Source organism: Symsagittifera roscoffensis, chromosome 3 (assembly GCF_963678635.1).
Source record: "Symsagittifera roscoffensis chromosome 3, txSymRosc1.1, whole genome shotgun sequence".
NCBI classification, from domain to species: Eukaryota; Metazoa; Xenacoelomorpha; order Acoela; family Convolutidae; genus Symsagittifera; species Symsagittifera roscoffensis.
The window spans coordinates 14,620,043-14,637,787 of record NC_087064.1 but is presented as its reverse complement, the minus strand read 5'-3'; the positions used below and the strand labels follow the sequence as shown (position 1 = coordinate 14,637,787).

Sequence of the window (17,745 nt, the reverse complement as noted above, 5' to 3'; positions counted from 1 at the left end):
ATAAACTTTTACCAACAGTTAGACTTTTTTCGAAAACAAAAAGAAATAAAAAATTTGAATGAGGTCGAATCCAAAATACTCAGAAATTTCTTCTCAACACAGAGAATTTTTTTAAAAATGCTTTAGAATCCGAATCATGAATCAAAACAGTGAGAGAACTTTTTCAAGTTTTTTTAGAATCCGAATTAGTCCGAACCCAAAACATTCCGATTAGTTTTTTTGAACACTGAGAAAAACTCCCGCGTAAAATATCGCAAATCCGAATCACAAATCAAAACATTGAGAAAACTTTTTCAAAGTTTCTTTTTAGAATCCGAATTAGTCCGAACCCAAAACATTCCGATCAGTTTTTTCCAATACTGAGAAAAACTTCCGCGTTAACTGTCCCAAGTTAGCCAAATTGGCAAATGTCAAACCATCATAACTTATCCAAAAAATCACAGCTGAAATTTTGTTTTAATTTAGAGCTCTGGACATCAGTTTTTTGAAGAATGCTTTAGATTTTTGTTCAGAAAAGGCTATTTAAAATGTCGACAGTTGTCTGAAAAAAAAATCTTGAAATAATTAGAAAAATTGCACAAAAAATCGGTAATTATGTTCACAAGCATAAGCAACCACAAGCATAAGCAATCACAAAAAATTTAAAACATGAGTATCCTTACTCTGTACTTGTAAATGCAAACTTTCAAGAATTTTTAGATTTTGTGGTCTTTTAAACTGCAACTCTGATCACAAAAGCTTGCAAAATTGGAACGAAAAATCTGGCAATATTATTGCAATAATTGCATGAATTGCTTCATTTCCTGTATCATGCAGGAATTTTCCTGATTATGTATAATGTATGCGTTTCAAACAAATATCTAAATTTTTTTTTAAGTTTTAACATTTTTCCTGCTATTCAATTGAAACTAAAATAATTAGCTTTAAAAAAGTTCAGATAATTTCCACAAACAAAATATATCGGAAATTATCTTCGTTATCGGAAGAACTTAAGCCCTGATTATCCTGTTTTAAAAGGTTTTTGAAAAATCAGCAATTAGCTGCCGTTTTGCAACTTCTGATGTGCGACTTCCCTATGATTACCTAGAAGGAAACTTCAGCAGTCTCAGAAAGGTCTCGGAAGTATCTTAGTAGAGGCTAGCTGAATCTATAAAAATCATTAAACTTATCAAAACAGCAAATTAAATTGAGAAATGATTGTTCAGTATAACGCCAGAATCAGTATCCCGGTCGAGCCAAAAAAAAAACGTCTGAAAAGAAAAATATTCATTATGTTTTTTCTCGACACCGAAAAATTTTTTTAAACAATTTTGACTCTCACCAAACTTTTTGAACGGTTTTTCTTAGTTGATGTATTATTTGATAATACAAAGCACCGGAATCCAAAGCTCTATCCGAACAAACTGGTTACGCCGAAACAAAGAAATGATTGCCACATTACCTTATAAATGTAAGTTTGTTGGCTGTCAACTAAATGATTATAAAGTCGGTAAGGAACCTTAAGGAGGAGGATAAACTTCAACAGCTGTGTCGTTACAGGCAAGAATGGTATGAGGTACTGTAAGACTAATCAAGGATTTGTTTGAATTAAATCAAACAAGCGGGGAACTTTGTGAACGACTGAAAGAGACTTGATTGGCTTCAATAGGTTGTGTGTGAACTTCATACACTTGAATTATGGACCTTTGGTCGATCTTTCTTCTAGAAGAAAGGGTGGAATCATTCAGACTATTTTAACATCAGTGCTGAATTTAGGTTTTATTCTAGTTTGGCGAAACGAGCCTGATAACTGACTAACACGATGCAGAAAATTTTATAGAATTTTGAAGCAATGTTGCCCTAACAAAAATGTATTTTAATTCATAGAAATGATTTTAGATTTCTTTCGAATTGCAGAGCAGTCGTTTAATTGATTGGAGTCCCTTAGAGTCCCTTAGTTTCCACACCACTTATCTTCTTGCAAGTGTCCCAACAAAGTGTGAACAAAGTGCCAAATTACCGTCTGGTCTTTTGAATGTTTTATGAGTGGTAAAGTATGCATTGCTGTCCGTTACTGTTTCAATTTATAATGTTTGGTTCAAAATAGCCATTTCCGTCCTATGAATATAAACATCGGGTTTGGTTATGGTACGTCAGTGTATCTTATTTCTAAGCGCAGCTGTTAGTTTTTATCTATGCAACAATCTTAGAAAACGAGGAAACGAGTACGCCTGATAAAGCCTCCATTTAACCACCTACTCAAACCCCCCTTCTGACGTCGATAGATAGGATTAGTATATCATTAGATATCACGTCGAGGTTTGATTCTTTCCTGGGGTGCAAAATGAAACCGAAACGACACAAGTAGGTCAAATAGGGGTTAATTGAACGGCCACTTACCCTGCAGCGGGACCGGGTTAATAGAAAGAATCAAGAAGAGACGCTTTTATAGTACTGGACGTAATGGGAACTTTCACCAAAAACAGGCCATTTATAATGAAAATGCAAAAAAGTCGAAAAACTAAACATACGTTTTTACGTCAAATAAAATACTATGCTAAATTATGACATTTTGTTTCGAAAAAAGGAGTTAGCAAAAAACTCAGCTAAACCCGCGGACGGTAGAAATAAAATTACTAAAACTTGCCATTTTTTTTTAAATTAACAACTGAAAGGTGAAAAGCTTAAAAGTAAATCACACGCTGCAAGAAAAATAAAAAATGCTTGCGTTGGGTTGTGTGTGGCTTACCAAATCGATTTTTGCTGTTAGATCGCGATTTTATGAAACCCCCGGTAACAGTAAATGAAAGTAATAACGAAGATTAAAACGTGAACAAGGTCATTAGGTCACGTCAACCAGGTTATAATTTTGTCAAGTTAACACTACCAATCAGTATCAAAATCTGTTCTTCGTCGCTTTTTTCAGCCGTTTTGTTTTTGTCAATCATTCAGTCAGTAATTAACTCTCTTTCTTTCGACAGACTAATTTATTCCGACAGATACTAACTGCCTGTCTTCAGGCACTGATTCAAATGCAAATCAATGTAAATTAAAGCGTATAACAGATAGAGGGCATTGAAAGTATTTGGATAAGAAAAACGGGATGGGAAAAGGCAACGAACTGCAAATAATAAATACTTTGCAGCGCATTTTTTCCGTGTTAAATTTTTGCAATTAGAAAAATTATAGAGAATGTTTTATTTGTTATTGGGAGTAAAATGCTAAGGAAACGTTAAAAATTTTCATTTGAAACCGCAGATAAAATGATGAGAAACTATTCTTTTTCTGATAAAAAAATGTTTTATGCTCTCACACTACATTTTCATTGGATTTCGGAAAAAGTCGGACAGTATTCGGGAATATAGTTGAGTTAAAATTATGAGTTTTGCAAGATGTTTAAAAGTGTTTTGCAACATTTCTTTTACTGAAATAAAAATTGAGATGAGAAAAAAGCCCAATATGTGTTTTTTTTTGTTTATTTTGTTTTCCGTCTCTTCAGTGTTGAAAAAAGGTGAAAAAGAATCAGGTGAGCAGTGATTACTTAGAATAGCTCTCACTTTTTTGTGTATTCTGTTCTGGGCAAGACACTGAACAGAAAGGAGTTCACGGTCTACTTCTTTTGTTCAGCCTTATTTGCCTCTTTTCATCTACTGCTCTATTTATTTCACTCAAATTTTCGTCTTTTATCATATTTCTTCATTTTTCATTGGATTTTCCCCAAATTGGGTAAAAAGGAGCATGATAGGAAAAGGAAGAGGAAGATATATGTTCTCGTGTCTTTTGTTTTGACAATTGAACCCACGTTTCCCGGACAAAAGCGACCAAGAGCTCGTTAACTGCGATAAGTTATTAATTGCTGAGGGCAATTTAAAAAAAATATCCCTCTGAAATTTTTCAAGTGCAGTTTTTTGCAACTCGACAAAAATATTCCAATCATTTTCAAACTCAAGACTGTTCCAAATAGGAGCAAATCCATACTTGCTTTATTCGGTATGGTATTATAAAAAATGGTATAATACACAAAAATTTGTCGTTATTCATTACGGATGGTTAAATATCTATTTTAAAGAAATGGTTGCTTCGACAATAAAAAAATGTTTGGTTAAAATTGAGTAGTTCCAGTATTATTTTCTTCATTTTGGGCATAGGTTGGGGAACTTCAGAGGAATATAAAAGATGAATGTAATATTAAAAAGATTTTCGGCTTGAAGTTGGACTGAAAATACGATCAAATGTCGCAAATTGGAAGAAACTTTCAATTTTCTAATTTAAATGCGCCAAATAGTGGTAGCTCAATTTGAAGTGACCGTCTGCCTTCCCGCAAAATCTAAATTGAACCATTTCCTAACCAGTCTGTGATGATTACTGAGGTATATGAAATGGGGTGGTCTGGTTTGATCACTACTTACTGGAAGTGATTATGAAGTGGTTTGACACGAGGACCATTGACTGAATGCATAACCACAAAAGAATGGGAAAAGGAAAGAGCAAAAATAGAGTCGCATTCAGATATAATAGATTTATACATTAAAAAGCGGGTAAAATAGAAAAAAGAGATACGAATAAAACATAGATGGTACAAAAAATGAGCAGTGATTACTTAGAGCGACCAAGAACTGGGTTGTTTGTGGGTTGTTATATAATGATTTCCTTCTCGAAAGCAGATTTTTCAACGTAGAAAAAAGAAATACAAAAATAAAATAGTATATCAAAAAACTAAAAAATACTAAGAAGAACGTTGCAAAAGAATTAATGCAAAATTTCAACCGAAGAGGAACTGAGTTTTGATTTTTCAGACAAGTCACGGACAGACGAGGGGAAGCAGAGAGAGGTATCAGGGGTGGTTGAAAGAGGGAGTGGTTTAGTTAGAATGTGCGAAAAAAATGTGCGAGTCTGGGTTCTGCATGCGATAGTGAAATTGATTAAAAAAACAGCAGTGGTGCGGTATCTAAACGATTTTCTCATAAAACACGCCGATTTCAACCATTAAGTAGTAAATATTTTCATTAAAAAACTGTTTCAATTTAACAAACAGAGGTTTGAAAAAAAAACAATTACCTAAAAAGATTTTTAAGTAGGCAAAAAACTCTTTGTGTATAGAGTATGTAAAAATACATATTTTTTTTTGCGCTACCAATGGGGGCTTAGCTTCAAAGTTCCTCAAAATTGTTCCCGAAGGGGTCATCAGATTGAAAGGCAATAAAAAAAAGTTTTCAGTTGGCTGTGGAACAAAAAGCTTGTTTATGTATCAGCAAAAAGTGTGCGATCGATGAATGGTGTAGATAGAATTTGTAAAAGGGTACCATGGCGTGTGATTACCTTTCTGCTTGGAGTGGAAAGAAAGTGATAACAAGCAGAGAGATTAAAACAGGGTAAATGAAAAAAAAATAAAGTAAAAGACAAAAAAATGTAAAAAGGCGAGAAATGGAGAGAAAGATTGAGAAGAGAAATTGAAGATAAAACATAGAAAGAAAAGGAGTAAAAAAGCAGTAGCTCAGATATCAGGTTTGATTGAAGATTAGAAACAGGATTTCATTTGATTACACTATCTGATAAGACACTTTTCAGGTGGGTACTTTTAGAGAATCCAGTCAACACCAAGATGGTAACAGGTAACATCAGCGTGAACAAGTTTAAATAACATCAGTATGAACAGTTTAAATAGGAGGAAAGCAAGCAAAGCAACTAGTGAATTGAGAGTGCATTATTTAAGTGGCGCCACTTCCACAATTAATCTTGGTCAATTCAACTAACAACCTCCGCCCAAGAATAACTTTTCCGCTCCCCTCGACCATTATAAGCCTTTGAATCGAGCCGATTTGGACAACTTAGCAAGTCTAGTTGAGCTGAGTTTAATTTGCCCTACAAATATTAACCGTTCGGTGGTAGGTCACTTAAAAGAAAACGGGCGGACCAGATCAGTTGGCCGAAAATGCTTACCTGCCTGTTGCATCATTCAATTACACAATCACATGAATTAAAACTAGATTAAAACCAGCATGTCAAGTATTTTTTTCCGCAAAAGAAAAAATGGCACTGAAATTCAAATAAAATTACTCTGTCATGAGCCTTGCAGTTTTCAAATTGTTCAACTTGAAGCTCAGTATTTTGAGCCTAGCAGTTTTGAATTAGTTTTTATTGAAGCTCAGTGAAACTAATTATATAAATATTTGAATACACAGCTCATCGTGTATTCAAAAATTTATTTTAATATAGACAATTATTGCGTAATTTGATTTAATGATGTAACAAATTACTAAAAACTTGGCTTTCTGAAGTAACCTCTAAAACTTCATCTAATCATTTACGCCATCCTCAGAAAAATGTGTAGGAAATCAAACCGCACTGCCCACTAAATGGAGTGCTTATATTGTTAATATACTTAAATGGAGTGTTTATATAGTGCTAAATTGGCCGTCAAATCACTTTACCTTTTCTGCCCTTCTGTGTCAACACCACTTACCCATTACAACCCCGATAGCCACTGCAATTTATACTATTAAAGTAGGAAATTTCCAAGCAACATTTACATACATAAGTCGATACTTGACCACATTGAATTGGTGTTAAACTGATGACTGAATTGGCAAAAAAAATAAACCGATCAGAGAGAGAAAACACAAAAATCAGCTTAGAAAAATTGGTTGTATCAGAAAGAAGCCCTGAAAATTTCGAACGCTCTTAAACAATTTTTTAATTTTCGACTTTGAGAATTCATGATTACTTTCAAGCAGTTTGTGATCCATTCCATTATACGGCCCAATTTTAGCAGAAGGTTTAATTTGAGCTGCGGTTTAAAATTAAAATTCAGGTTTTCTTTAGTGGTAACTAATTGTCGGCAGCCAAATTAAAGCTTTATTAAACAGTTTTCAAGATACAAAAAAATCATGTTGGGCCGGATAACAGAAAAGACATTATTCGCTTTATGTGAAGATATTGTTTGACGAAAATTAGGCCGGCGCGTCTTCCAAAGTGCTGAGTGTTCCGGGAAACCAACTATTTAAATATTTTCGAACAAAGCGATTCATTTCCTTACAGCCTTAAAAGGGATGCTGGAGCGATATGTTTATAAAGTGAATGAGTAAAAAATATGCTTATACAGGTCATGCCAGCAAGTTTATTGTTAGCTGTTTCGCCTTCTGATTGTTCGGACTTTCAAAGAAATGCGAAAAATTTATGCTTGAAGTGGTTTTGTATTCAGTCAATTTTCGAATTTTTCACTACGCATGTTTGACGGTATACCATCTGAAAAATTTTGTTGTTTTGAGCTCTAATGAAAAAAAATATATTTTACCTGTGATCGATTTCAAACAAAAATAGTTAGAATTTGGGACTACTTTGTTGTCCATAATTAAAATTGAGACAACTACTGCGCGATATATTTCGTTTTACAAAAGAGCAAGCAGCCTATTAAAATTCTTCAAATTGAGCCGAGGCAAACAATTAATGCTCCTATTATTACGTTGACTTGCGCAAAATAAATCCCTTGGTACTTTACATATCTTCAAGGTGAATAAACTGACAAATAAAAAAATATAAAATAAAAACATTCAAAACTTTCTTTTTTACGAACATTTTATTTTAAAAAACTTCAAATTGCTGCCTCAAATTTATCATGTCATTTTCTATTTCTACGACCCGTTGACTCCAAAAGAGCAACGAATGTTTTCAAGGTCGACTTTTTACAGATATAAATAGCTCGATTGTTTTTTTTTGCTATTTAAGTACACAAAACCTCCAATTCTTTCCGTAATTTCTAAGGATTGAAAAAATTTTTTTGACGTGTTGTCCTTGCGAAAAATTAACAATATCAGTAAATTGGCTTCAAGCAATTCTTTGTGACGGTATTAAGTTTTGAAAGGTGCCAAAAATGAAAAAAAAATTGGGGGATGTTGACTTGATTCAAAATGGATATCTTCAGCTAATCAGAACAGAGTATTGTACTTGCAGCGCGCAGCAAATTTAATCCAAATTAAATGCTAGGAGTGGAAGGTCACAACTTGATCTTGGGGTTGGGGTGGAGAATTTTAACGCGCTCTATTGTTTGTTTTCGTTGAAATTGGAGAAAACAAGTTTCGAAATATGTTCATTATTCTGTTTTAGCCATGGAAGCTCCTTGATGTTTTTCAAAACTAGTCGAGCATCAGGTTTGCCCGTGGAAATATCGTGATTATGTTGACCCCTCGTTTCAATAAAATTTTCTCCATCCGTAATTGCTGTTGCGCGGCATTTATGGGTTTGGTACTTTGAGCAGTTCCAATTTGTTGTTGTCTAGTTTTTTCGTTTAAGGTAATACTCGTGGCCTGATACTACTAACATTTGTTTGTCTTTCGAAGATAAAGTAAAATGGAATGACGCTTCAAACATTATATCTGATCTGATAGAGTGGTATAACAATGGTTAAAGAATTAGGCAGTATGATTTTTTATAAAACTCACAAACGTCTTTTGTTGCCTTCAATTAGCACCATGTAGGTTATCTCTGTTTTAAACGCGTGAGTGAGGGATTATTCCTCTAACTAATCGAAATGCAATTACTTTTGAGATGCTAGAGGCATCAAGCGAATTAAGACTAGCTTTTCAGGCCTCAATTAGTAAGCTTAATTGGACTACTCCTGTACTTATAAAAAGGACTTAATTTGAAACAAATTATCGTCATTAAAAGGGGGTTAAATTGTTGTGGGGTTATCACGTTACGGGGTTATGATATAGGGGGTGTAAGCAGAGGGGGTTAAATATCGTAGGGTTAAAGAGTGGGACACCCAATTTTTGAAACCACCTCAGAAAAAACTTTTAAAGTGACATTTAAGTGACACTATTTGCTGAAGTGAAGTACAACGATTTTAGTTTTAGGTGATCAAAAGTAGTTCGCCTTGTAAAATTAAGCAGTATTCTGTGGATGCGCTGGCTTCTAATGGTTGAAAAAGTTTTATGCTTTCAAATTGTTATTAATTCAAATTGTTTTAATTCCAAGTTGTTGTAATTTCAAGTTGGTTTGATAATTTAATTTAGAAAATTAACACATTTTACCTTCATTTTTGATGTTTTTCAACAAAATTTAACAACAGCCGAGGTTTTGCAATGCGTCAATAGGTAACGGGTCGACAAAGCGATTATAATCAGCGAAACGGTCTGCATCGGACCATCATCAATAAGAATAAAAAATAGTATATTGAAAACAATTAGAAAGCTAGAGAACAAGAAAATTGGCGGTAGTTTATCCTCGTAAAAATGGCTGAAAAGAAATAATCGAAGCGGCAACAAAAACTACCAAATTGGAGAAGGAGGAAAATTGGCGAAGGGTAAGTGATATTTGGGTGGAAACAGTAGAAAAAGAAAAAGAAAGAAACATTTGATTCCCCCAGGGTTACAACGCCTAATTAGCCCCCACTAGAGCAGCACTATTTCCCGCTCATCAAGTCCCCTCCCCCTTCTCAGATCCCTGTCCTTCTATACCGACCTATATCTGAAAAAAGCCCCTACATCATCGAAATTGAAAGGTCTCTAATGGGTTTTTTGATGATGAAAACAAACAATATGCTCAGTTTATAAGCACTGAGTGAAAAAAAAACATCAAACAACCTCCTCAATAAATGATCAAACACACTCCTCAATAAATGATAATTTTAGAGTGTTTCCTGAAAAATCAAACAAAAACGTAGAAACATACACATCTCAATCTTGTTGTATTTATTAAAAACAGCGGCGCTCGGCAAAAAATAATTGTTCAATATTTGATGTTTTATGTTGAAGAAGCATGATCTACAGCAAAAAAAAAGTTTTTCAAAAAATTAAAAAGAAAACCATTTTTGCCTTGATTATCAAGGAACAATTTTTTTGCAAATTTTAATTCATTGGATTTTCACTGGTTTTCTCAGTTTTTGAACTAAACTGAAAATACTTGCGCCCATAGCGCCCATCAACTCAATTTAAAAAATCGAAAACTGACGATCAAGTTTTGCTGAAGTTGTGTCATGCAAAATGGAAAACGTCAAAAGCGTGAACTAACATTTAAAAAGATTGTTTACAGGAATTTATTTTGTCACAGAAAAATGCCAAACTTGAGTTCTTACTCTTTAATAATTCAAAAAACGAGAATTATTTCTGCCGCTTCAAGTTTAGAGTAGTTTCAACGACAACTATTTAAGTGAAAAATTTCAAACATACGGAGTGAAATTACAAAAAATTGAAAAAAAAAAAATCAAAAATGTTTTGCTCAAAAACTCGATTTATCTCTGTTTTGCGATGTTCCTCCTTTTAATTAGGATAATTAAAGTAGCTGCAATTCTACATGAGAGAAAACTATAGCTCAAATAACGCAGAATTTAAGTAGACGCAAATTGGGTGTCAACAAAATTGAATTCATCGTGAAATTTGGTTTGAATAAAATAAAAATGGAACTAAAATTTTTCTCAAAACTGAGACGACATTTAAATTTTGCAGGAATCCAAGTCTCAGCTGAAGCAATTTCAATGGACATTGTACTTGATACCCTATGATTTTTTTTGCGTTAGTCAAAATTTGTGCAAGTTGGTAGTCGAAAAATGAACCTACAGCGTAGTTCTTTCTGCCACTACCTTTAAGAGGGTTGGTCGAAACTATATAGACAACCTCAGTTCAGAATTCAAACTAGAGGTTTCAAAAGCAATCAAGTTTTCATCAAAAACTTAATAACTCTATGTGTTGAAAATTAGCCACAACAGAGGCGTGCTGAGCATGTTTTTCTTTTTCAAAAACATTTTTTCCAGGCGAATTTTAATAACATAAAAACAAATTTAAGAAACTTTTTATTTTTATATCAGAAAGTTTTATCTTTTTTATCTAAGAAAAAAATTTATCTGAGAAAGTTTTGCAATAGGTTTAATGTGGATCTTTATGTAATGTTGATCTGTTTTAAAAGCTATTCAGACTGAGATCTTCTTTTAAACTTCTTGAAACGCCAATCGTTTTTCAATAACGATTCGTAGCTGCAGACAAACTGTAACACAACAATTCGTAACACAACAATTCGTAATACAACAATTCGTAGCTATATATTGAAAAGCAAACAAATTTTATTCCACGCTCACTATTTCTCTCCAGTCACATCTAAGCGAACGAATGACTTTAAAAAAAATTAGGTCGGTTATACAGTGTTAAGATGTTAAAAAAAAACTTTTGAGCAATTTTTTAAAACTTGGAGACGCTATCAGAAAAAAATTTCGCAAATTAAAAGTTTGCATTTTTTATCGCAATCTTATTCATTGGTTGATTTGAGGACTAGGGGCGGATAATATATCCTTAGGCATTTGGCCCTTTTGTATCCTATGGCATTTTTTCAGTACTTCTTCTGGCTCAAAATTCCATGGGCCTATCGTGGGTTTTTGGCGGTGAAAAAGAACTTGAAAACCTTTAGCTAGCATTACTTTTGTTTTGGTGAATGAGCTGCGTGTTTTTTAAAATTTTGGAGAAAAAGAAAGGATGAAGCACGGAATGTAGGCGTGAAACGCAGCCGAGCAACGAATTTTGATTTTGAGTTCGGTTATAGGGTTCGGTTATAGGGATTTTTGGTCGAACTCTGACATGATTTTCGGTCAAACTCTAGCGCCTCGATCAAAACATAATTTACAAATCTCGACCCGGGTAAAATTCCCACGATGGTTTGAAAACGCTGTGTAACGAATTTTCGCTTGTTACATGCAATTGCCGACTGATAAAATTGTCGCCTGACATTTGCTTGCAAAATCACCTCTAATCCGAAAAACAAAGATGTCACAAAATAAAGGTTTTTAACAAAAAAACCGTGTACGGACCATTTTGCCCGGGAAATTTATGTCCCGGAGAAAACTGACCGCAATTCAAAAATTGTCCAAGATATTTGGTTCCCAGACAAAATTTTCCCAAAACGTCCGAAAATTGTCCAGCTAATTGCCACCCAAGATAACAACCAGATTGCTTTGATAAAACTTTATTAGAAGAAGGATTAATTTGATAAAGCCGCGCAACTGTGCAATTAGACCAAAATTTTAAAAACTCAAATGAAAAAGGACTCAAATCATTCACACATTCCTAAACATTTAACGCTTGATTGATTCTTGGACCAAACGTAGGCATGACTATTTCTTGTATCATTAATATTGCTCTGGAGTTCATATTCAACAATGGATTTGCTTATGACAAGTAAAACAACAAACCCTCGTGCTTGATGCATGCGCTTATTTGAAACATCGAATTTTAACCTCAATTTCGTGGTGATGTGTTTCATCATAATGTAATGGCCGTTTTCCCAGAACCAGCTGACATTGAAAAGCGGAAATTCGGAATAACTCTTAAAACCAGAGCAGTTGTTGCAGAAGGCCCAGAATGCAGGAACCAAATCAATAGTTGTTTTTGAGCTACCAGAGTTGCTAAAACTAACTCGCAGAACCGAACATTTCCTTCATCCTGACTCTGAACGAGGAGATTAAAATCAAATGATGGTTTTCACCACATTTCTAGGACTGGATCTTCTATTTGGCGATGAGGATTAGTTCTGCGATGGCACTTTTTCAACCGCCCGAATTTCTTTTTTTTTCAGATATACACAACACGAATCAATTGATGGAGTTCTGGTCCCTACTGTGAATCCATTGCTTCAGAAAAAAAAGACGAGACGTACTTTCGATTTTTGAACTGTTTCGAAAAAGGGTCAAAAAGTTTCCCAAAAGAGCAATCATTGATTTCAAAATAGCAGGCAAAAATTCATTTACATCCCAATCCGAAAATGTACAAATCTAATACTGCTTATTCCATATGTAACAAAGAGTCTAGCATCACGTTCAATCCTCTGATAATACAAATAACTATGGGCTTGATCTAGAGTTGCGTGAGCATGTCTGAATGCTTCGAAGTACCGCATTCTTGCCAGTGAGTGACGTTCCCACTGAAATTGAAACACTTCGAAAGATATGCCTTACGACAGTTCGCCCGATTTTCAAGTAATTCGAAAATAGTTATATAGGTAGACTTTCTTAACTACTTTTAAGAAAAAAAATTCTTTATTCCACGTCGACATTTATCAACTCAACGTTACTAATCGTTAGATTCAAAGCCTGTGGTCAAATTGCTTTCGGAGAGGTCAAATTGCTTTTCAAGCGTTTGATCTTTTCATATATTTTGGCACTCTGGTTTTAAGGCACTCGTTTTTGTGCTTAAGGAGAGGTGGAGAATATTTCGAATGGCCTTAAAATTGGTTTTTACTGCATTTTCAAAAAATATGCCCGCATTTTTGTTTCATTGTGACGTTTTTTCTTGATAGAAACTCATTAGTTGAAAGTTCATAAAATTGTTATTTCACTTCGGTGTTTTTTGTTGGGCCAAAAAAATATCTTCTTGCAAGAAAACTAATGATCATGAACTTGTTTGGCCGAAGCCTCAAGTCAAAATTTGTTTACATGCTTTTAAGCAGATTAAGTTCTTTTGCGTAGCAAAATGACTGAAACATTTTTATGGAGATCTTAAGCAGATGCACAGCAGCGGTTCTCTGTGATAAGCTGAACAGCTCGTGTGTTGGTCTTTTCCTCTTGGAATAAATCGTCTTCATTAAAAATCAAGTTTAACCATCAGTCAATTGACCATAACTACAACCACTTTTTCTCTATCTAGTTTTGAATTAGCCAATAAGTTCAATCGGCTCAGAAAAAATGGAAAGTGACAAAATTTCAACGATCCATTTAGCCTAGTTTGTGCATCTGCTTTCAAAGTTGTTGAAAGTTGTTAGAATTGAGTTTTCAAATTTGATTGGACAACTCCTCCCCTTCAATTCTAGTTTTACAAAAGGGGCGCCCCTCGGTACTAATCTAGGACTGCAGTTTTAGGCAAAAAAACGACTAAAACTTTCTAGAGGTGCCTTGATTGCCAATAAACAGACTTTTTGATGGGAAGGCGCGCATAGTTGTTTTGATGAAAAAATGAACTTTTGCTTGAAATTTGCTACGATCTTTATTTGGCTTATGCAGATAACAAAAACTTTAATGAGATAGAGTAGAATTATTTGCGTACAAAGCATTTTTATTTAAGGAACAGAAAGGAATTGGCTACGATCTTTATATGTTTATACAGAGCACAAAAACGTTAATGGGATAATAGGATTACTTGCGTACTAAGCATTTTTATTTAAGGAACAGAAAAAACGGGAAAAGTTACTTTTTTGCGGATGCTAAAACTGCATTCTTCAGTTTAATTTTTTTGGTAATGCAATATTATCTTAAAATCAATTGACCTATATCTTAAAGTTAGGCACGACCGGCACAGAATTCACCAACCAAGTTTTTTTTATGTGGAATCCACAAAAATTATGTGCAATCCACTAACAGTATACAGAGTACAACTAGACTGCTCGTATATCAGGGCAAAGTCCTCATTGTCCCGACTGCCCTTAATCGGTATTGAATAGTTGTTTTGAAATTGTTTTTATATCCATAATTTTTGGACAATATCAAACATCAAGTGTGAAAAACTGACAGTACTTGTTGTTTACGAAATGACTTGCAAAATTAGTACGACTTATTAGCGTGCCTCAATTCAACTTGGAACAATTGGAATGACATTCTTTCAAAGTATCTGATGGAACGCAGGATCTGAAATTGACGTGGAAGCCAAGAGCAAAACACTAGAACTCTAAGGAAATAAAATTTAAATTCTCAGAAAAACCGCTTCGCCAGAACAATCAGAAACACACAATTAAAGTTGATTAAAAACAACAACCAATTTTTCAAACAGGAAAAAAATATGAAAAAATATATACTGACCTTCTACGTGTGATCTTTCGAACATCAGAATATGAAATGCGCGAGACAGCGAACATCTGTTGTGAAATTTTTAATGCATGACAAATGTGAAAATGGTTTCAATAACGAAATGAAATGTTTACCGTTTTCCAAAGAGGAATCAGCTCAACGGTCACGCGAGATTAGATCAGGGAGTGAGTATACGGCAGCAAAAAGCGCAACAAAAAATCTACTATTTAATCAGAAAAAAAAGAATTTCATTGAGCGCATTTTTTAAATGCTGACTGCGCCATATCTAGTGAAATAGCTTTTCCTCAGCAAACAGCCACGTTTTTTTTTGCTTTTTGTTTATTTTCTACATATAGTGCGGAGCGTTAGTTAGTAAGAGCATTCTGTTATTTTTATTTATTTCGCGGTGCCTGATCTCTGCCTATAGGAATAACGCAATCAAAGAAGGTGGGATAGACTTAAATAAATACAAACAAGCAAAATAAACAAGCCATGCCATAAATAATAAAAACCGAAGAGGATAGTACCAACAACTACACACGTATATTCTAGATTCGCTTCCCTATTTTGCAGCATTTTTCTTCTTTATAGGCCTCAAAAATTGCCCCTATAAAGCAAAAAAGGTAGATAAAACAACAAACTGAACAGAAAAAAGTAGCGATTTTTCAGAAAAATTTTAATTTACCATGCCAAATTTTATTGCAGCTTGATCAATTTAAAAGAAGATTTTTTTTAAATACGATTTTGAAAACTGTGTTTTTCAGCTTTTTTATGATAGTGAAACAGTAGGTCATTTGGTTACTGAATTAGATTGAAATTCAAGTTACTTTTTCTGAAATATCTGCGTTGTGCACAAACTCAAAATATTTTTCTCCGCGTACTTTGAGATTAAATTGTGCATCTTCTTTTTTCTCCGTTTTTCTTTGTGATAAAAATCAATGGCTGTCAGGATATTTTAAAAATTAATCATGTCCGCATATTTAAAAGAAAAAGAATCGGTTTTGGAGGAAAACAAACAAAACACGCTTGCTTTCAGTTTCTTTTTATTTTATAGCTGGTTGCACAAAAATGGAACGTTCCATAAACGCAATTAGACCGTGCTAATGATTTGTATGAATAACAGTCAGGTGTATAAAAATTACTCTTCCGTCATGGGTGGTTTTTCGTGGAGTTACAGGACGGGGGCGGGAAGGGGTAGTTGAACCAAGGTAGCAAATTAAGTAGACTGTGCAAACTGTTGACCAAATTAACTCGAACCTGTTTGCTAAGGGTGAGATCTTTTCAGTTTAACGTTGTGACCGCTCAATCCCCCCCCCCCCCACCCCCAAAGAGTACTTTTCACGACATCCATTCTAGGCCAAATCACGTAAAATTTTTCTTAATGCCCCTTGAAGCCGATATTAACTAAATTTAAGGGGTAGCGCACCAAAAATAAACGTAATTTTCCGTTAAAACCTGCCACAAAGTCTCCAAAAGAGGCTTTTTGGCGAATTTTCCCCCAAAAACTTGCTTACGTTGCCAAATAATTTGGCGAAATTAGGTATTTTTATTATTTACAGAAGCTCGGAAAGCCAATTTGGTCAACGTAAAAAAATGATCCACAAATTTTTTTGAAACTTTTTGGAAAATCCGCTTACCCTTCAAGAAAATCTGCACTTGATACTACACCCTTATGCGAAAGTTGGATAAAAGAATTTCTATTCCAGTTTGCTGCTGTTTGTGTCAATGCAGCCCGGGTCTAAACGTTTGAAAAAGCCTTGTTGTCGATTCCAAGTCAGAGCCTTGTCCACTTATGTTGCTGAATCTGCTAACAATCAAAGCACGCAGTTTGGCTGCTTTTTAACAGTTTGTTCGCTGCTTCTTACCAGGTTGGCTTCGTGCCAGACTTGCAATGTTTGGCGTACGGTCTATTAGCAGACAATTTTAACCCCATACAGTTCACGGAGTGGGCATTTGAGTCTCATTGTTGCGATCATTTGAAAAAAGCCGAGGAACTTTGTATTCAGGTGTGTTTCAAACGTTTTCTTTTTTTTTTAATTTTCCCTGCAAAATCAGGCACCACAAAAAACCATAGGAAAGGGTCGAATTATCTATCATATTAAAATCCTTTTAGTCATGATTTGAAAGACATAAAAAACTACGAAAATTTTTGCTCAGTGTCAAGAAAAACCGGTTTGAAATTTTTAGTTTTTGGACTAGTTTTCAGCTAATTAATCCAACATGCAGGCTTACAATAGCTTATTTAAGCTTAATTTAAGCCGGGAAATTTTAGCTGTATTTTTTTTTATTTTTATGATTTTTTTTTGTTTTTAGTCTTCTTCTAAAAAAAATTGCTTTCCGATTGGCCTAATCGACTATGACTGTCAAATATGTCTGATTTCGATTTAACAGATATTTTTATTACACCACACAGAAAAACGACACTTATTTTTTAAAAAAATTGTATTTTTGTAAAGACTAATGTCTGAATATCTGTGCTGTTTGTACAGTAACCGGCTACCCTTGTTGGAGGATTTAAACAGTTGAAAATTTTCACCGCGTTTTCTTTTGCTAAGACTTTCTGCTTAGTGAAAAAGAAACTCAAGAGACCTCATTTAACAAAGACGTCGTTAACTTAGGCCAAGCTGTCCAAAATATTCTGATTCTGCGGCACAAACAAAACTTTGGAAAAATTTCCTCTTTCAAGTCTTGCAAGATATGTAGATTGATAAAGACTACTAGCAAATTCAAGAAACAATATCAGACATTTAATTAATATTTTAAGAAGATAATTTTGTAACAGATAAAATAAAAATTTTGACTTGACTGATAAAAATTGCGGTGAATTCCCATAGGTTCCAATATTCATAGGCTCCAAAATAAAAAATCAGTCGCATAAGTTCCAAAATTTATCTTCTTGAATTCTGATTCGTTGAAATTTGAGCCAACGAATTTATGGATGGATTGTTTACTGTTCAAGCAGCATAAACTCAAGCTGCAGAATAGTGACCGCCGCAGCCGCGCCAACGTGT

General features: G+C 34.2%; 1 protein-coding gene across 9 annotated transcripts in view; it reads right to left on the bottom strand.

Moving 5' to 3' along the window:
* LOC134842816 (uncharacterized) overlaps positions 1-17,745 on the bottom strand; it is a 49,862-nt gene that overhangs the window by 28,362 nt on the left and 3,755 nt on the right. For 3 of the 9 annotated variants that reach the window (XM_063859301.1, XM_063859308.1, XM_063859309.1), the window contains exons 1-2: positions 2,729-3,278; positions 1,442-1,620 (exon numbers count right to left, since the gene is read on the bottom strand). The exons of 1 other annotated variant lie outside the window; for it this stretch is intronic. The gene's annotated coding sequence lies outside the window, so the exon portion shown is untranslated. Of the gene's footprint in view, positions 1-1,441; positions 1,783-2,728; positions 3,279-3,404; positions 3,863-5,298; positions 5,324-14,746; positions 15,086-17,745 lie in introns of those variants that run through there. 5 more of the 9 variants (XM_063859304.1, XM_063859303.1, XM_063859310.1 and 2 more) reach the window with 5 other exon arrangements.